Here is a 21,014-nt window from a genome sequence, read left to right on the forward strand (position 1 = left end):
GAAAACAGAAATATACCAGGGCAGAGACAAATTATCTTCACAGCTGGCTTCCCAGGTTGGCATGGAGAATAGAATCTAATAAGCTGGAGAAAGGGCTGGGCTTAGGTTTTGGTTCTTTCTCTGCTTCTCTGATAACTGTCCTGGTGTAAGAAGGCTGAGCTGCTGGAGAACAAAGCCAGGGCTTTGAGGGCCAATGCTGAACACCAGCAGCAGTGTGATGGGGTGGTACCTGGATGACCTGTGCTTTTCTTTGCAAATGCCAGCACCGGATCGATTGGTCGGGCCTGCCTTGAGCCCATTGATGGGTGCCTGGGGCTGTTTTATCCCACCTCAGCAGGAAGGAGGGCCAAGATCAATTATTGATGTCTGGCAGGGTTGGAGCAGGGTGGAAAGCTGGTGAAAGAAATAGATTTGGAACTTCGCAGAGATGTGGGTAGAGAGGCGAGGAGCTAGATTACCTGGCTGCTCGGTCACTGGCTGGGCGACCCAAAGTGATGGTTCTCGGTTGACCTGGATTTCAGAACAATGCATGTGTCAGGCTGTATCCTGATGAACTCACGAGGAAGGTCCGGCTGTGGCTAAAATGAATGAAGCATGTAGGGTAAGCATGCACAACAGTGGCTTGGAGTCTAGGTCCGGGCTGCGGAGTTTTGCTTAACATGCACCATGTTTAAAGCAGGAAACTGACCCAACATTAGCACAGTGGGAAATGAAATGAGAAAGGGTCCCGTAGCCCATGACCCAAACGTAGTTCCACACCTAGGCACACACCCTTCAAAAGGCATGTGTAAGAGCATCCAGGGCTTCATGGTGCATGACAGACAATAGCTGGGCCGATCCTGATGTCCGAGGACATGCAGGGGAGAGAGGAGCGGCAGAGTCACAAAGGGACAGGGCGGTGAGAGAATGAGTGAGCTGCTGCTGCTGCTGGCGCCAGTGCTGGGGACTCAGAATCCCAAGGTCAGGTGAGCAGAGGCACCGGATGTGAAAGAATCCACAGTGCAGTGCTGAAGTTCAAAGCCAGCAAGATGAGTCTGTGGTGGCGGAAGTCACGGCAGGAGTTGGGGGTTCCTGGAAGGGGCCACATGCTGCTGTGTTCTTTTATCCTGGTCGGTGGTGACAGAGGTATAATATGAGCAGCTTGTAACTCTTCATGGACTCGCACACTTCAAATCCGTTGGCTCTTCTCTCCGTATGTTATGCTTCAATTAAAAATTCTGATAGCAAGCAGCTGTGAGAAAGCTGATTTTAAAGCGGGCTGAGGGGGGGCAGAAGCTGCCCCTTTGGGCTGGGCCTGTTCCTTTCCTGTTTTGTTTCAGGGTCTTCATTGGCATTGGAAATGGGGCACCTATTGCAGGGGGCTTTCCTTGCCCCGCCCATCATAGAGAAAGGCTTTGCATGTGAGTATTGGGTTGACTCAGAAGCAGAGCTCTCCTCATGATAGTGTGGGGGTCCCAGGCTGACTCTTCGTGAACTTACTGTGTTGGTGACTCTGGGGGAATGAGTCTCCAGTCCTCAGTTTACCCATTTGTAAAGCTGGGAAAGTAGCCCCCACCTCAAAAGACTGGGGTTAGGAGGAGATTGTGCTGAGGAGGTGCACAGCAAGGCTGGTCTGTGTGCATTAGGGGAGCCTGGCTCCCATCTTCCTCGGCCTGCCTGATGGGAGGGGAGATTCTCTTGCTGGGGAGCAGCCTCGCGGCTGTGGCCTTTGTGTGCTGATACCTGAGTGGGACAGAAGAAGGCCATTCCCGGGACCCACGCGCATCCTCTTCTCTCAGTCCAGCCCTGTGCACCCAGGACCAGCTGTGCCCAGGGCAGGGCCTTCTGTGAGCGGCCAGTGCCAGCTGCCTAAGCACAGGGACCACAGCTCCCAGCAGCAGATCTTGCTGGCCTGAAGACAGCCAACTCCAGGGGACAGATGGCTCAGGGAAACATGGCTGTGCCCTGGTGCCCTCCTTCTCCAGCCCCAGCAGCCAGCAGCAGCCTCACCTGGAAGGACGGTTCTCAGCAAGAAGCTGGCTTCTGCATCTCTGCTGCTCAGCTGGCTCCTTTATTCCAGAATCACTTGGATGGGGAGATGGGGTGACCAGGGACTGTCCCTTGCTAAGTCTATAGCCTCATCTGGAAAGTGGGGACAGATAACATCTACCTGTAGGCTCCAGGGAGGAGGCAGCATCAGCCTTGGGCCGGGGGCACCATTACTGCTCAGGAATCCAAAGCGTGACTGTGATGTCCCCACTGCTGCCGTGAGAAAGCGTGGAGGAGCCACATGGGTGGCGTTGGTGTAAGGATGTGGTTGGAAATGGCCTTTTTGTCCAGAGCAGTCTTTTGATGTATTTGACTGGGAATTTGAAAATGGTCCGTGTTTTCCTTCCTCCTCGCTCTCTCCTAGCATGCAGACATCCTCTGGCTCACTCACGTTCCTCTTGTACACTCGTTCTCTCTCATCTGCTCTCACACTTATCTCCTCACACCCTCCTGAAGTGCCGGTGGACTCTCAAAAGGCCCCGCCGGTTTCCCTTCTTCAGCGGCTCATGTTGTCTCCGTGGCACACACTCACGTGTGCACAGTTGTTCTCACACTCACGCTTCCCTCTCTTACCCTGGCACAGCTGTGAGGTCAAGGCTCATTCTGTCTCTTGAGCCAACTGGCTCTCTGGCTGTGTGACACGGGCCAAGTCACTCAGCCTCTCTGGGCCTTGCTTTGCTTGCCGTCAACAGAGGCAGAGCTACCAGCTTCCTCTGAGAGAGATCATCATGTTCCCACTCAGCGTCTCAGAGGATCTGAGGTAAAGTTCCCCCTTCTGCATCTGAAACTCCGGGACTGTGCCAACGAGTAGATTCCATCTCATTAGGAAGACCCTGTGCCAACCTGACCTGATGTTTTAGCCTTCTCCTCGTACTGAAAAGACATTTCATTTCGAGCTGGAAAATAGAAAGTTTGCGGAGGTGATTCTGTCTTGGTCTTGGAGGAGACGCAACATCACATCGCACCATCTCCCTGCTCTGTTCCTCTTGATGATTGGGGAGCAGTTGGGAGGGAGCAGCAGATGAAATGGGCAGGGAGGTCCCCAGCTTCCCTGAGAGCTACCAGGAGGATCCATTTCCTTCCGAGTGTCCCTTTTCTGCACCTCGCCCCGGCACAGAGGGAGCTAGAATTTATGGAGGCCTTGACACATGGCATGTACTCCCCTCTTGGCTCCTTGCAGCACCCAGAGAGGTCCCTTGTGGATGTCATTTCCATTTTAGGGACAGTGAAACTGAGATGGGGTCGAGTTCTAATTCAGCTCTGCACACTCATGGCAGCCTTGGACAGGTCCCTCCCCCTCCTTGGGCTGTAGTTAACCCATCCTGAAAGAGGAGAGAGGGGCGTGTGACCCTCAAGACCTCCCAGCACTGTCAGAAGAGTCTCTCTGGGGCGGTACATTTTAGGCCGCCTAAACAGTCAGCAGGGCTGTGTGGCCTTGGGCAAGTTACCCAACGTCTCTGATGCCCTGGTTCTCCATTTGCAAAATGGAGAGAAACCCACAGGTTTTGGGGAGAGTAGGGCTGGACCAGGGACTATGTAATGTGCTTCTCCCAGCACTCCCTGGGGTTTGATGCTTAGTTTCAGCAGATAAAACCTTTTGCTAGGAACGTGGCTTTGTGCCTGCCCAGAGGCAGAGAAATTCATCCCCAGGTGACAGGGCGTTCTCAGCACTGATACGAGACAGTCTGGGGACGATTTTGTCCAGTGATGTGCAACTGTACTTATGGCCAGTGAACCCCCAAGAATCCCCGGGTGGAACTTTCAAGTGTGAAATTGGTCAAAATGGAGCAGGTATAAGGGACTGCTGCTCTTCCTTCCCAACAAGCCCCAACCCCTGGTTGCTCTGAGGAGCCCTAGGGAACCCCTTTTGGAAATCAAAGGCCATTAGGTGACAGAAATGCGACTGAGCCCCGGAAGGAGCAGTAACTCGCACTCTTGTTTGTCTGCTGCATTGTTTTCATTAGTCTCTCTCCTCTTTCTCTCTCTCTCTCTCTCTTCTAAGAGGGTTTTTCTGTTTCTTTGGGTCATTGATTTCAATTAATCACCTAGAGACACGTCTTTCAATATTGACACTTAGTGGCTGACATTTTTGAATTGTTCTCTCTCTGATCTTCCCCACAGTCCTGGGTAAAGGCGAGGTCGGTATTTAATGGTAAAGTGAGGAAATGGGACTTTATTTGGAGGCTTCGGAAACACGGTATTTACCCAGATAATCCTGCCTGAGACTGCAGGTGTTTGGAGACCTAGGAAATATATTTAACAAAATTAATAAATAGAGATTTCGAGCAGAGCAGATCGGCTTCTGAGGTGGCTCAGAGGAATGAAGAGTCTCTTCCCACTCCCTGAGTGCCCCTTTGGCAGCCCTCACCCCAGTTTTGTTTTCCAGACCACGAGGCGTTCTTCCCTTAAAAACTAATTTCCATTCGGATTTAGCTGGCAGTGAGGGATGCAGGAAGGGCCCCTTTGAGGATCGACAGGGAGAGGGTTCCCGGTGGGGGCTTCCCGCCTGCTGCATGTAAAACACCCTGGGGAGGACGGGTGCTCAGAAGACATCTGGAGCATCAGAGCCCTTCCTTAAAGACAGAGGAACTTGTCTTTGGTGACTTGGCCAAGGCCACACAGGGAGTTAGAGGCAGAGCCCAGGTCCCCTAGGGGGCCTAGGCTGGGTTCCTTTGCAACACCTGGGACCATTTCCTTGCTGAAGGCGGCTCCCCTTGGCTCTTTCGAAGGTAATCACTGGGCTCTTCCGTGTGGGCAAAGAGAGAGGTGGCATGAGCTATTAATCAGAGCCTGGCGATGCCATCAGAGCGGGTGGAGAGGTGGCAGGGACCTTTGCCCACAGCCTCTTGTGTGTCCTGCTGTCCCTGGGGGTGGGAGGGTGAAGAGGGAGGAGCCCCGTGCCCGCCTTCAATGGCAGACACATGTGAGTTCAGTTCCAGGCTGGCACGGCTTGAGCCTGGCATTCGGCAGCTCTTGTGTTCTGGGAGTGGGTGGGAACGCTGTCTTCTCCATGCCTGACCCTGGCAGCCTGACAGATGTGTTTATTTCTTCCTTTTCTACTTGGGAGACAGGGGGGCTGTAGGTTCGGGCTGCCTGGGGATCAGGTCTCGCTCGGCTGTAACTGCTTGCACCTCCTTACCTGCAGAGGGGATAGTGACTGCCTTCTGCATGGGGTGGGATGGGGGTGGGACCCTAATGTGGTAAGCCAGGCCTGGAAATTCTCAGAACCTCGCCTGATGGGCTAAGTAAGTCTTTTGCATTCATTTAGTTTGGGAATCAGGCAGGAGTCTGCCTGTCTGGAGTTCAAGGGCAGCCTGAACTACATCTGACTCCAAAAAACAAAAATAAATAATACATAAATAAACACATTAAAAACCAATCCTCTCTTTTCTTTTTCTGATTATGAAAGCCAAAGCTATACGTATGCCAGTGACCCACAGGTAACATTCTCCCTGTGTTTCTTTTCAGTTTTCTCTGGTGCAGTGTGTGTATGCGCATGTGTGCTGTTAAATAAAATGCATGAGGATATTGTTTTGGACTGAGCTCCTGTGCCAGGCCCCAATAGTCCAACCAAAATGGAGTCGGTCCTGCTAAGCCCCCACATCACCAAACTGAAGCCTAAGCTGTGACAGGTGAGGGTTGATAGCCAAACTCCCCAGACAGGCTGCCTTTAGCCAGTGTGAGAAGGGAGCGCCCAGTGCTTTCATCCAGACAAGAGAGGAATTTGTTTGTTTGAGACCAGGTCTCGCTATGTAGCTCAGGCTGGCCTTGAACTCACTATGTAAACCAGGCGGGCCTTGTACTCGAGGCAATCCTCATGTCTCATCCTCCCGAGTGCTGGGCTCATAGGCATCTGCCACCATGCCCAGCACAAGAGAGGAATTTTAAAACAACCAGTCTGCTTTTGATTCCTTATTTCTGCTTCTTCAGCCTCTTCTGCCTGTAAGACACTTGCAGCCCCCACCCATCCAGCTTATCGGGGCCTCCGGTTTTGTAGAGGGGCTGCTACCTGGTTCGTGAATCACTGATAAAAGTCAGATCGTTGAGACTCACTTTGCTAATTTTGTTCTTTGAATATATATATATTGAACTACATGGTTCCCCTCCATAACTGGGGGAGCCTCAGGCGAGCGGGATACACGGAGCTCCTAGGTGAGGCTGGAGAGCCCGGCAGCTCCTTGCCTCAGTGCTGTGTCTGGGGTCTGTTTCCTTATCGGTGTCACAGGATTTCTTCTGGTCATGCCATGGAGCAGGAGCCCCCAGCTCATGGGCCATGGCCCGGGCCCTTGTGTATTTCTAGCAGCTCCTTCACTGGCATCACAGTCTGGGCTCTGCCTCCCGCCTCCTGTGAGAGCAGCTGAGATTCTCATAGGAGCCAGAGCCCTGCTGTGAAGCGCGCTCGCCAGGCATCTAGGCTGCTTGCTCCTTTTGAGTCACCCCGACACCATCCCGTCTGCAGATTGTCTTCCAGGAAACTGCTCCCTGGTGCGAAGGGTTTGGCACTGCTGTCTTAGGAGGAGCCCCTCACCTCATCTCTCACACAGCGTGGCTCACACATTTCCCAGAGCAGGGTTTCAGGAAGGACGGAACCCGGGGGCCCCATACACTCACCTGCATGAGGGGCCTGACCTCTCTGCGGACCTCTGCCCTCCTGCTGGGGTCCCCAGCGGCAGGACTAGCCCCAATCGCACATCAAGTTTTATAGCAATCCTCAATTCTGCAATTTCCCATTCTGTCACTGAAGTTTCTGGAGGGCAGGGGCTTGTGAGCCGAGGCGTCTTCCTGTTCCTGTCTCCTAGGCATGTAGTGTGTGGTCACTCTGTGAATCACGGTAGGGAGGCTGCTGAGTGAGTACATGGATGTGAAGAGGCCTGGCCTTGTCCCTTACAAACAGATGTGCCCTGCTCTTATGGACAGGCAGGGGCTGCTCTAGGCTGGTTCCAAACTCCCAGTAATTTTCCTGCCTCAGCCTCCCCAGTGCTGGAATTACTGGGCTGTACCACTGCGCTGGCTTCCCTAGGACTCTTGACAGCTTTCTGAGATCCTGACTTTCTTAAGCAAAGTCCTTAAAGGGGTAAAAAGTTCTTGGCCACTTCAGTCAAGCTGGGGAGGGAGGAGTGTGTTTCAAAGACTAATCTCCATGCTATAAATTTTAAAGCTCTCTGGTTACACGTGTTGGGAAAACTCATCAAAATGCTAATGGTTCTGCGGTCTTACCTCCTGCAGCCCCCTTTCTGCATTAGAATATATTTACTAGGACTGGAGCAGGGGAGAATTACCAAGAATTGGGGTGCGGTTTTCCAAAATCCACCGCAGCCCTGCGGGTTATAAAGTCTGCGTTAATAGGCCCAGCGGTGGGGCCTTTCACTCCACTCCAGTTCCAGGGCTCAGCTTCCGGCTTCCTTGATCGTGCCAGAGTGGCCAGTTTAGAAACGTCTCTATTACTGTCCTGTGGCTTTTAGCTTCTTCTCCCAGAGGCAGGAGGGCTGGGATGCACCCTCCCTCTCGTTGAGGGCTGCACATGGCATTGGTCCAAGGTCTGGAATGCATCGAGCCACCCTCCATCCACACCCAGCCCGTCCCAACAGCACTGCTGTCCGCGACGCCCGTGACCCCCGGTTGTTTGACCAAGCTGCCCAGTGGCCTGCGAACCTCTGGCGTCTTCCTGGGGGGAAGGACACTGGCATCGACAGTGCTGGCCTGACAGCCTGAGGCCATGGCGCTCGTCAGTGTGGGAAGGGCACGCGCAGGGCGGGCCAGGCAGTCTCGGCTCCGCCTCCTGGACGAGTCCCTGCCACTGAGTCCAGGGCCCACTGGGGCCCTGCCTGGCAGGTCTGCCTGGGAGGAGATGCAGCTGCAATCCTTTGTTTTTCATTTCCCTTTCTCTGTAAATTGCTGTGAGTGTTCACACGCGCGCGCAGCTCCCTTCTCCCATCTGTGCAATGGGCACAGTGCTAATATCCCCAGGCAGCGTGGGAGGAATCAGCGGCATTCAGATGTCAAGTGAGGTCCCAGGAGGCAGAGGGAAGACAGAGGGGGAGGCTGGGGCGGTGTGCAGACTTGGGGTGGTGCTCAGGCCGGTAGGGGGTCCAGGACTCCTGGCTTCGTTCTCCTTCCTGCTCAGCAGGGCAGCTGGGCCTCGTCTGTCAGGCGGGTACAGCGTGGAGGGGAACCTGGGGGTGCCGCTGACATGTGCTGTCCTGAGAAGAGCCGGGGACCAGGGGGAGCTGGTGCACAGGTGAGGGTCAGCAGCCTCAGTGCTGATCCGTGGTGCATCATCCTCCCCTTCCCCGGGCACTGGAAGCTACTGGGCTCTGGGCAGGAGTCCTGTGTTCTGGGGGCAGGGCGGTCGCTCTGCTGGCTGTGCTCCACTCCCCGAGAAAAATAAGTCCTGCATCTTTTAAGGGTGTCACAGCCTTACTCCGCCCCACTAGGACCCTGGGGCACAATCAGAAGAGGACTCATTGTGGGAACAGAATGGGGGCGCTGAGTGACAGGGTAGGGATGAGGAGCCCCCTCCTTCCAGGACTTGAGCTCAGGGAACTTCATTAGGGGCTTCCGGGCCGGGACGCAGTGGGACTCCTCGCTCCCGCCCACCCCTATGTTGCTAATTTAAAACAAAGCAAAACAAAGCGCTGGCTTTGCTCTGGAGCCATAAACTGCAGAGCTCAGATTTGTCACCAAGGGGCCATAAGGCTGGCCGCGCCCTCCGGGGTCCCTAGGGCCAGAGGCCCCGGAGGGTGGGTGGGACCAGGGCCCGGAGAAAAGGAGGCCTCGTGGCCCCACACTTAGAAGGGCGAGGCGGGGTGATGGGCTGGAGCAGGAGAAAGAGACTGAGAGATGCAGGGGGCAGATGAGAGAGATTTCCTTGCCGCCTCTTCCTGGCAGCCTCCCTAGCCGCCGCCTCCTCTCGGGAGGCCTCCTGACTTGGGATTCTAGGACTCAGAGCCAAATCGGCGGTCTGAGCCGTTCCCGAGTCCAGCTGTTGTGAATTACGTGTGGGCGTGGGAACGGGCGTGGGCACATCTGTTCTTGGTGTGGGAGCCTCAGGGAGCGACTGCTCTGAGGAGCGGAGCTTGGAACCACCAAACATGGTCATTGCCTTTTCCCTCCAATTTTGTTTTTGAAATTTTGGTAAAATACACATAACATTTACCAAGATGGACCATTTTTAAATGCAGTAGTATTAAATACATTTTTATTTATTTATTGCAGTGCTGGGGATTTAACAAAGTGCCTTTGCACTGAACAACATCCCCTGCCTCTTTTTACTTTTTATTTTGAGACTTAGCAACTGCTGAGTTGCTAAGTTGCCCAGGTTTGGCTCGAATTAGAGATCCTCCTGCTTCAGCCTCCCAGAGTGCTGGGAGTAGAGATGTGCACCACTACACCCCTAAGTACCTTTGTATTGTACAACCATTAGCAACACCCTCTCTGTAACTCTTCCTCTTATAAAGTGGAAACTCTGTAATCCGTTCAGTGATAGCTCCCCATTCCTCCTTTTCCCCAGTCCCTGGGAAGCACATTCTACTTTCTGTCTCTACCTGTCTCACATGAGTGGGATTATATAGTATCTGGCTTTTTGTGCGTGGCTTATTTCACTTAGCACAATGTCCTCAGGGTCCATGTTGAAGCATGTGTCAGAATTCCTTTCCTTTTTTAAGGATGCATACTATTTCATCAGCTGAATAGACCACAGTTTATCCATTCTTTCATTGATGGACACTTGGATTGCTTCCAAGTTTTAGTTGCAAATAATGCTTCTATGAATATGGATGTGTGGATATTGCTTTGAGACTCTGCTTCCCATTCTTTGGGGCCTATATCTAGAAGTAGAATTGCTGGATCACACTGTAATTTTTAATATTTTGAAGAACTGTCATGTTTTGCAGAGCAGCTGTACCATTTTACATTCTCACCCAGAGTGCTTAAGGGTTCTAGTTTTTCCACGTTCTTGCCAACGTTTATTGTTTTCTTTCTTTGTTTTGTTTTGTTTTATAGTAGCCGTCCTAATGGGAGTTGGGTGGTATCTCATTGTAGTTTTGATTTGCATCTTTAGTCATTAGTGAGGTTGAACATCTCTAATATACATTTGCCATTTGTATATCTTCTTTAGAAAAATCCCCATTACTATCTTTTGCCCATTTTTAATTGTTTTGCTTGGTTTTTTGTTTTTGTTATTTTTAGGAGTTCTGGGTATTGATTCTTTATCGTATTCAAGATGTATAAATAACTGCACAAAATATAAATTTGCGCACAAAAATTATACATTTCTATGAAGTCCAATTTGTCTGTTTTTTCTTTTGTTACCTATACCCTCGGTGTCATATGGAAGAAATCATTGCCAGGTCTGAGGATTTAGCTCAGTGGTCCCGCCACCTGCCTCGAAAGTGCAAGGTCCCGAGTTCGATCCCCGGTACCAAAAAAAAAAAAGAAATCATAGTCAAATTGCTGTGGCTAAAGCCAGGTGTGATGGCGCATGCCTGTAATCCCAGCACTCTGGGAGGCTGAAGCAGGAGGGTCACAAGTTTGAGCCCAGCCTGGGTAACTTAGTGAGACACTGTCTCAAAATCAAAGATGAAAGAAGATTGGGGATGTAGTTGAGTATGAAGGCCCTGCGTTCAATCCCCAGTACTGTGAAAAATAAAAAAATAAACAGCAAAACTCTCTGGCTGGAACCTGCAGCACTCTGTTAAATGTGGAAGAAGTGGAAGAAGTGGGTGTCCTTATCTTGTTCCTGACCTTAGGGTAAAGGTCTCAGCCTGTCACCACAATGTTTGCCATGGGTTTTACATATATGACTTTTTTTTTGGTACCGGGGATTAAACTCGGGACCTTGTGCTTGCGTGGCAGGCGCCAGAACCACTGAGCTAAATCCCTGGCCCTACATATATGACTTTCGTTCTCTTGAGTCTGTTGAATGTTTTGGTCATGAAAGCCTGTTGACTTTTGTCAGATGCTTTTTCTGCAAATCGAGATGATCACATGTTTCGCCCCTTCTGTGGATGTGATCCATTCCATTGATTGATTTTCACATGTGGAACCCTTACGGGCCCCTACCCTTTGACATGAAGTAGCACAGATAATATTTCAAGGCCCTGTTTTCCCTGTGTATCAAGTGCTTTTGATGTCCTGGGCACCATGCGAATCACTTGCACTCTGTTAGCTCATCAAATCCCTAACTTCAGCCTGTTAGCCAGGACTGTGATTTCCACACTTACACTCAGCTGGTGACTGTCCTGAGGTTTATGGTATAGGAAACTTTCTTTCCATGTTCTGTGGGTGGCAAGGGGCAGAGTGAGATTTCAAACAAGGCCTGTGGGAAATGAAAGCCTCGTCTCTCCATAGTGCTTTATAGCACATCCTTCTATCCATCTGTCCACACATCCACACACCCATCCACCCACCCACTCACCCATCTACTCACCCATCCAGCCATCCAACCACCCAGCCAGCCACTCATCCATCCATCCACCCACCCATCCGTCCATCCATCCATCCATCCATCCATCCATCCATCTTACCATCCCTGCAGCCAACTGTAATCTAGTTCCTCCTTTCTACCATTCAGGTTCTTGCATAGATCCATTCTGTGTCCAGCTCCCCACGTCCTTCCCTGTCCCCTGTCCCCATTACAGAGGGCAGCAGCCATACTGGGACATGAGTTTCTATACCAGCCCAGCCTCAAGTACCGTCAAAATGATGCTATGCTGTCCCAGTATCCTGGCCCATTACCATGTTCACCCCCCGCCAATGGAAATGCCATCTTTGCAGGTGGCACGGGGCTTCCATCAGGAGCTCTTTCTGCAGGCAACCTATCCTATGCTGGCCTGTAGTTGGCTGGTTGCACACAATTGACAAACCCACTCCCCTGCAGACTAGGTCATGATTCAGACCCAGGACAGTTTTGCTGTTCTTGCCACGCTAAAGAATTATTGACCACCTGCCTCAACCAAGGCCAAGGCAGGGGGTAGCCCTGACCCCTCCTTCTTGAAGGTCTTATTGATCTATAGATAGAGCAGGTGGTGAGATGGAATGAGCTGGAGGCTGACCATGTGGCCTCTGCTCGGTTTCACAGACTCTGGAAGACTAAGGCAGGACCCTTCATAGCTGTGAGTCTCCATCTGTCAGGGTCTAGTGAAAATTGTACAAGTAGTTTCATCATCCACTCACCTAGTTCTACCTCCCCACCATTCATTTAACTGATTCTTTTGTAGATCTGTTTGCCCTCCATTGTCTTTCTTTCCATCATCCATTATCCCTCTCTTCTTTCCTCCCTCTATCCATCAGTCATTCATCCAGCCAGCCATCATCTGTCCATCATCCATCCATTCATCTATCCATCTGTCCTTCCCTCCCTCCGTCAACCATTCTTGCATCATTCATTGATCCACCCATCTATTCATCCATCCGTCATCTGTCCCTCCATCCCTCTTTCCATCCATCCATCATCCAGCCACTACCCATCCATCTACACATCCATCATCCCTCCCTCTTTCCCTTCTTCCCTTCCTCCATCGTCCATTCATCTACTCATCCATTATCCATCCATCCATCCATCTTTCTGTCCCCACAACCAACCATATCCTAGTTTCTCTTTTCCACCATTCAGGTTCTTTCATAGATCATTCTGTACCCAGCCGGTGTCCACCTTCCTAGCAACTGTCCATCCATGCAACACTGAGTCAGAGTCTGCGACACACAGAGTGAGGAAGACATCATCTATTGTTGAGTGACTTATAGTCTGGTAGGTGCAAAAAAAATCACATGAACAAAAAATATACTACTATACATACAAATTTCTGGGGGAACCCAGAGAGTAGTGATTTATCATGCCTGTTAGGGGACTGGGAAAGTTTCTCAGAAGGGATGATTGAAAGTTTGTTTTGTTTTGTTTTGTTTTGAGACAGGGTCTCACTCTGTAGTCCAGGCTGGTCTTGAACTCACTGTGTAGCCCAGGCTGGCCTCAAATTCGCAGTGATCCTCCTGCCTCAGCCTCCTGAGTGCTGGGATTATAAGTGCGTGTCATTACACCCAGCTGTTTGAGGGAAGATTTTGACGGATGAGCCGGAGTTTGCTAAGTGTGAAGCTCAGAGTTAGGAAAGGAAAAAAAGTGTTCCAGGCAGAGTGAATGTCTGTGAGGGTGGCTGAGCGTGCTGGTGGGGTGTGTGAGTCCAGGTGAGTTCACTTTGATGGTGGAGTCTGCGTAGTGTGAGGACCTGGGGGTGGCCTGGAGCGTAGCTGAGGAGTAGATGATAAAATGTCTTGTGTATGGAGTGAAGGAGGCCAGGCAGCCCGACACCAGCATTGTACATGTAGCGGCTCGTCGACAGCAGAGGCTGCAGGCTGCAGGCTGGCTAGGCAGCATCAGACAGCGGCGATGGTGATGGGAACAGAGTCGGCTGACCTGGCAGAAGGAGCTGGAAAAGAATAGAGATGGCCGTGGTGTGGGTGTCTGTTTCCCAGGGCTCCTCTGCTGTGACATTGCAGTGGGCTTTGTGGGCATGGTGTTTTGCACTAGTGTGTGTGCGCTCTGTTTTAATTAAAAACTTAAAAGTGGAGTTGGAGACATCAGAGTCAATATCAAGAGTCTCACTGGGCCTCCTCCAGGACACTGGAGTGGCCCCTGAATTTTTCTTATAAATGGAGTGCTCAGCCAGCCCATCGTTTAGAAGACAGAGGAAGAGGAAGGCCAGCTAGTTTGAGCCAGGCTGCAAAATAGGCAGACCTGGCCAATTCTCATCTTGTTCACACCATTTGTTAAGCTCTTCCTATATTTTGTGGATTCTGAGGCATGACTTTTTTTTCTTTTTATTCTTTTTTTTTTTTTTTTGGTACCGGGGATCGAACTCGGGACCTTGCGCTTGAGAGGCAGGCGCCAGAACCACTGAGCTAAATCCCCAGCCCATCTTTTTTATTCTTTTATTGGTACATTTTAGGTATACAATACGTTTACATTTATTATTGGGTGCTTGTACCTGTACATGATGTATCTTGGTTCTTATTTTTTTCCCCATTCCCTGTGCATAAGGCATGACTTTTAAAAACCATTTCCCATCTCAGAAACCAGGCTGCATCACACAAAAGTGGCATCAACATTAATGAAATGAATTGGCAGTATTGATGGCATGATTGCAATCCGAGGAGACTTGGGCCTGAGAGCTATGGTACGATGAGCCGGGTTCTTGCTGCTTCTCGTGGGTGTTTCACAGCGACCCTCCTGCCATCACAGGAGCTACCAGGCTTGGTGCCCTGCTTCCCAGACTCGGCAGGTCCCTCGTTCCAGGTCACAGGCTGTGATCAGAAGGGCTGGATTTAGGGTTTCAAGCTGGACCAGCTCAAGCCTTGGTGGTGGTGGTGGGGTGGCTCTTGCCCTGGGCCGTTCAGTCCCAAAGCCCAGGACGAAGTCAGGTGAAGGGCACCGCTGCCGCTGTCCCCTCATCATCTTTCCACACTGCCACTTGTTGCCCAGCCCTAAACCCTGAACTCCTTTCTTTGGTCGGAAAAACATCTGCAGCCCCTGCCCTCCCCTAGGGGCCACGGGACCTGGGCTGGGGTCTCAGGACACATGGAGAAGTAGCCCCAAGCCCAGCCATTCCCCCTGCACAGTGCAGATTTGCTTGACAGGAATCGGGATTAGTGTTGGTTCTGTTTCTCCAGGCAGAGTGGTAATAAACTAATCTCCTTCCAGACTGTAGGAGGGCAGAATTCCCTCCAAGCCCAGAGAGAGCTCGAGGCTCGGAGTGCCAGAGCTGGAAAGTAATTTTGTTAGCAACAGGCCCTGCCCACCCTCCTGACATGAGACCTGCTGCTCCTTCCCCGCGCGGCTGCGGCCTTTAATTTCGTTAATGTGTGACATTCACCCAGGCTGCCGGGCTGACGGGCACACTTGACATTAATACGTGTTCTGTGCTGTCCCTGGATCTCATGAAAGCTCATTATCACTTCTGAGCCAGTAAATGCAGCGCCTGGGCCCGGGGAGGCCCCAAGCAGTGGAGCCGGAATGTCCGCCCCAGCCATGGAGCCATTTGCAGGCAGCCATTCTGTAAGCAGAGCCCTGGGTTCCAATTCGTAACTCAGACAAAAGGCTCCTGCTCTCCCACAGTTTGCTGCGAGTCCAGCCAGCATTTGGGAAGGTCAGCATCAGCATCTTTCCAAAGGCAGCTGTGCAGATGTGGGCATCCTGGGATGTGGCAGCAGTCACTTGAAGTAGAAATGCCTCCCATGGGACATAGGTTTGGCCCATGGGCTACTGTGCAGCCCGGAAAAAGATTCAGGAAGATCGATACATTCTCACACAGTGGCCACATGATCACTAACCAGGGACGTGTCAGACACTACACCCCCTCAGTCGGAGGACTTTCCATGCCTGGGGTCACCAGTGCTGGCAGATCTTGAACTCTGCCGCCTGCTCGGCCTCTCCCACTGCACCGGGCTGGACTTCTGTGGATTGAGTTCCAGTCCTGACCCTGACTCTTTTCAGCCTTGAGCCAGTTATTTGCCACCTGGACTCATGGTCCTCATTCCTAGAGTGAGACTTTCCTGGAGTTGTCACTGTTGTTGCCTGAGGCGATGAACGGATCAAGGCCCCCTGCTGCTTGGCCCTGTCACTGAGGGTGGAACTGGGGACCTCAGCGTCCCTCTTCCCCTCCAGTGGCATCCACTTTGCTTGCTTGTCTCTCAGCTGCATGAGCTGCCCAGTTCCTGGGACAGGCTGAAGCCTGAGCTGGAAAGTGTGCTGTTGGGACGAGATGACATCGATCCTTGTTGCGGGACTTGGGGACCTGAGTTGACCTCACCCCCAGAGGGATCTGGTGCACAAATCTTGCTGTCACTGGTCTGCCCAGAGAGCCTGCGTGCATTAGGTGGTGATTAAGTCCCTTTCCCGTTTTCACAGTTAGTAGGAAGCCTTTCTTCAGCCTGAGGAGACACCACGCCACACCAAGTCAATCATATTCTACCTAGAAGCAGAAGAGACGCTGGGTGATCTTCTCATTAGCATGTGCAAGGGCATCTCAGGATGTTGTGCGGGCCCGGCACATTAGGGGACCAGAAAGATGCCCCAACCTGTCACAGGCTCTGGGCCACAGTGTTGGGGACCTGGGTGCTGGCCGTCCAGCTGCAGGTCCATGTCTGGTTTCAGTACGCACAGAGATGGGGCAGGGGGAGCCACGTCTGTCCCCATGGCCCACAGACCTTTACCTTTCTCTTTTCTCCCTCTAGAGTTGATCTGGAAGCCACCAGCAGAAGACGCAAGGGGACTCTGTCACCTGTGGGCGGGCAGGAAAAGACAGCAGCTGGCAGAGGTAAATTTCAGCCACGGGGCGGGCGGCGTCTGAGGGAGGTCACTGAGCACGTGAGTATGAGCTAGGTGGTGTCACGGAAGGTTCCAAAGAAGGAGCCAGGATGTCTGACCCCGGCCAGCCCTGGCCACCAATGTGTCTTACAGCTCCTTTGCCTCCGTGGGCTTCTTTTTCTTTTGTGTACTTCATTTTTTTTTGTTTTTTTTTTTGAGATGAGTGCTTGTTGTATAGCTCAGGTTGGCCTTGAACTCGAGGTGATCCTCCTACCTCAGCCTCCCAAGTGCTGGGATTACAGGTGTGCACCCCCAGGGACCTCATTTTCCGGTCTGTGAATTGAGGTGTATGTGATGGGAATCTTTCAACTGCCCTGAGATCTTGGTGCTGTTGTCCTTCCAGCTTAGAGAAGAGGAAGGGGAGCCCAGAGAGTCAAGTGACTTGCTCAGAGTCACACAGCACTGAGGACGGTAGCTTCGGTCTGAAGCCACTGCCTGAACCACGAGGCACAGTTCCTACATCTTTTGCTTACTTAGCTATGTGACTTGAAGCTCAAGGCTAAAAATAATAAATATATCAGCCAGAGTGCCTATCTCAAATTCCGTTTCCTGAAACAGCAGAAAAATGGTTTGTTTTCTTATTCTAGAATTTTTTTTTAACATTGAACGTTTCACAAAAGTCTCTGTGGGTTTTGGTTTTCTGACCTCTAAAATGGATGTTACCAAGTGTGGTGATGCTTGCCTGTAACCCCAGGAGGCTGAGGCAGGAGGATCACTGCAAGTTTGAGACCAGCTTGGGCTGCATAGTGAGCTCAAGGCCGGCCTGGTATACATAGCAAGACTCTGTCTGAAAAAACAATAACAAAAAATACTAAATAAATAAAAATAAAACGGGAGTGTAACACCTACTCGTGGGTTACTTGCTGTCCCCTCAGCCCCCACCAGTCACCAGACCCTGGCCTTAATCCTCCCTGTAAACGTGGGGCCTGTCCCACAGGAAACAGATCCTGCCTGGTGTTCTTAGGAGAAGGGGTCAAGGCAGCGAGGTGGAAAGTGTCCCCTCCCCTCCCTGGCCCCAAGTGGCTTCTCCCAGCCGGAAGTCTCTTCTGAACAGCAGGGCCCAGTGTTCAAGGTTTCCCCTCTGGAGAGCCTGAGGGTTGGGGATGTCCCTCGCATCAACCTGGAAACAGGAAAATGTTGCTCACAAGGAAAACAGAAAGGCCCCCAAAAGCAACAGCCATAGTCAGCAGTCTTGTGGAGGCGGACTCCAGAGGCTGAGTCCCAGCTCTGGGCTTGAGTGGCTGCAGGCTTCAGGGTGAGGAATCTGGACCTTCAGCCTCAGCATTCTCATCTGTGAAATGTGCACAAAGCCCACGTCTCACTAGGCAACTCCCAGGGCAAAGTGACCCCGAGGGAAGGCCCTGTTTGCCACGAACCGTGGCAGCCCCTTTAGACTGGGTGACCTCCCAAGGTCAGCTCCCTGCAGAGGTCCAGGCTCTGGGGATGTAAGAGCCCGTGTTTGTAACCAAACAGTGTGGTTACCATGGAGACGCATGCCTCTTCCTGCACCAGGCCGGGAGCAGGGTCTGGCTTATGTCAGGTCTCTGTTCTGACTTCCTTCTTGGGGCTCAGGGCCCTCTTGGGTGTGAACAGCCTTTCCTGGCCTCTACCGTGCAGCTGGTGCTTCCCTCCCTGCCATCTTTACCGGGTCCTCCATGGATACCTGTTGATCCTGCCCATACCCAGAGGTGGCATTAATAATCCCTAGCAGGTCGGGCCCTCTGGGGTTTGGAGAAGTTGTCCATGACTCTTAACAAGCAGCGAGGGGAGACCCCAAATTCGGGCTCCTCCAGCACCTGCTGCACCCAGAGAGGCATCTCTGACCCCACAACGGCACCCTTTGAATATACGGTGATACCACCTCGAGTGGTGGCCCTGCTCCCAGGTCTCCCACCCAGCCCTGCACAACATTCAGGGCGCAGCGCAGGCAGGAAGAGAAGCTCCTCTGTTTTTATTTCCCCAGCCAGTCCCCTGCAGCAGGCTGAGTGAGGAAAGGCAGCTTTTACCAAGTGCCCCGTGATCTGACAGCAGGAAGCAGGTGGCAGGAAGACAGGAGGTGACAGCAGCCTGTCTGCAACAGTGGAGTCTGTTCCCACTCTCCTGTTACCTATTTTTTCTTTCCTTGGCCCTAGTTGTTGGTGTCCTACCTAACAATCCATTGCCAGATCCAAGGTCATGGAGATTTACCCCCATGCTTGCTTCTAGGAGTGCTCGAGTTTTAGCTTCTGTGTTTAGGTCATTCATCCATTGTGAGTTAAGTTTTGTGTATGGCAAGAGTTAGGGATCCAACCTCATTTCCTCAGTGGAAATATCTGTCCTAGAACCCTATGTCGAAGGCACCGCACTTTCCCTGTTGAACAGTCTTGACACCCTTGTTGGGAATCAATTGCTCATAGATGTCTGGCCTCCCCACTCTATTCCCTTGGTCTCTATTTTGGTTCTTATGCCAGGATTGTATTTGGGTGACCATGTTTCTAGGTTTAACTTTTTGAGGAGCACTGCTGTATTTTAAAGCCCCCCCGCAGGTGGTTCTGATTACAACCAAGGCTGGGTACTGTTGGTTTCCAGATGGAGAGGGTAGGGTGTACAGTTATGGGGGTGACCCAGGGGAGGCTGCTGGGGTGAGAGAGGCACTGTCCTGGGGTGGGGAGGCTCAGATGGAGTCCAGGGAGAAATCCCATCCTTCTCAACTCCAGAGGCCATGGGTGCCGGAGGTGCGAGCAGGAGCCGCTGGTCGAGGTGATTTGGAGGAAGACCTGAGTCCTAGCCACAGCTCTGCTCGCTATGCTGTCTTGGCCAGGTCACTCAAGCTCTGAGCAGACTCGTGACCTCTGCTAGGTGGAGCAGAATTCCCTAGCTGCTCGTACCAAGCCTGGGGCACTCGTCCATGGTCAGTGAGGCCACTGCCGGAGGGGCTGAAAGGTAGCTGAACGGATAATGTAGTCTCCACCGAGAGTTCCTGTCGGGGGAGCCACAGTGTGGGCCTCACTCCCAGGCTCCTTGCTTCTTGTGGCATCAGATGCTGCCTTGGAGCTGGCGGTGTTATTCAGGGGGCCTCCCAGCTGCGTGTTGGTGAGGTAGAAAGGGATCCACTCGCGCAGTCTGCACCACCTTTCTCTTCTGCACATCCCACAGCGGGTTATCCCGGGAGCTTCTGCTTCCTCCTTGCTCTGTCCCTGGGACACGTGTGCTGGGGACAGGATGACAGGTGCTCAGCGCCCCAGTTTCCTGCTCACTCAGCCTAGTGCCATCCGGAACTCTGTGGCTCTGGCCAGCGCTGTGTCCACCTGTGAATCTCAGCAGCCCGCGGCCCTTTCCTGCCCTTCCCCATGTTTTCCGCCCCCAACCCCTTCCTCCTTTGGAAGTTCAGTTTTAAGGCTGCACACTGGGCTGCTCCTGACAGGAGGCTCAGCAAGTTAGCTTTCCCCCGAGGTCCCCCAGAATTGGAGTGGGAGCTGAGCTGGCAGACCCCTCGCTGTGGGGGTGACCATCCTAGACCTCCTGGAGAGATCAGTCTTCATTTCCTCATCTCAGGGAAAATCCTGGCTCTTTTTGCTCAAGCAGCAGAAAGTGCCCTTCGGGGCTTTCTGATTGTTTTTAATAATGATGCAAATACGTATTGTGAACCACACAGGAGGACTTGCAGACAGCCAGCTGTGCCTCGGAGGGAGGGACTGGAAACCCTTTTCCAGTGCCCTGGGAGCATCAGAGAGGGGAAGCAGCTGGCACAGGATCACACAGCTCTGCATAGCAGGGACAGCTTGGTCTCTGCACTCTTTGGCCTCTTTGATGGGTTAGAAGTGTAAAACAGAAAGGTTTTCTAAGGGGAAAGCCGACATGGGCTGAACTTGGCAAGAAATTGTAAAGTGTGCGCTCTGTGAAAGGCACTGTTGGGAGAATTGAGGGTAAGCTGCAGTGTGGGACCCATCTGATAAGAACTGTTATCCAAAACACACAAGTTACATGAAATAAACTCAACAGCAAGAAAACAAACCACCTAGTTTTTTAAAATGGCAGAAGTCCTGAACGGGCGCTACACCGAAGACTACAAATGACAGATACGTCCGTGCAAAGATGCCCATGTCTCATGTCACCGGGGAACTGCAAGTGAAAGTTAGCCGGCACTGCATACTTGCAGAAGGACAAAATGCAAAGCCCTGACCACACCAAATGCTGGAGGGGGAGGAGTCTGTTGGAAGGCGGCTCAGCAGACTCAGGAGCCGACCCCCTCTCAGCACACGACCCAGCCGCCCTGCTCCTCGCCATTCGCCCCAGGAGCTGAACACTGTCCTCACACAGGTGTGCAGCAGCCTTGCTCATCATTGCCTTTACCTCCACACCCAGCAAGACAACTTGTGGGATTTTGATAGGATCATGTTGACTCTGTGGATCAAGTGGGGAAGAAGGGACATTGTGGCAGTACTGAGTTTCCTCCCCTCGAACATGGATGGAACTTCCGTTTCTTTAGTTCTTCTTTGATTTCTTTCATCACAGTTTTGCAGATTTCCTCATGTCCATTTTTTGTTAGGTTTGTAACTAAGTATTTTCTTTCTTTGGGTGTTAGTAGAAATGGTTTGGTGTTTTCAGTTTGAAATCTACTTACTTATTGCCAGTGTACAAGAAAGCAGTT

General features: G+C 52.0%; 1 protein-coding gene across 15 annotated transcripts in view; it reads left to right on the forward strand.

Moving 5' to 3' along the window:
• Tspan18 (tetraspanin 18) overlaps positions 1–21,014 on the forward strand; it is a 124,463-nt gene that overhangs the window by 11,556 nt on the left and 91,893 nt on the right. For 14 of the 15 annotated variants that reach the window (XM_087205650.1, XM_087205651.1, XM_087205657.1 and 11 more), the window contains exon 2: positions 16,252–16,334. The gene's annotated coding sequence lies outside the window, so the exon portion shown is untranslated. Of the gene's footprint in view, positions 1–12,258; positions 12,776–16,251; positions 16,335–21,014 lie in introns of those variants that run through there. The other variant, XM_087205652.1, reaches the window with a different exon arrangement.

Source organism: Heterocephalus glaber, unplaced genomic scaffold, assembly GCF_053883595.1.
Source record: "Heterocephalus glaber isolate CG9 unplaced genomic scaffold, H.glaber_assembly_v1.0 deba00000594, whole genome shotgun sequence".
NCBI classification, from domain to species: Eukaryota; Metazoa; Chordata; class Mammalia; order Rodentia; family Bathyergidae; genus Heterocephalus; species Heterocephalus glaber.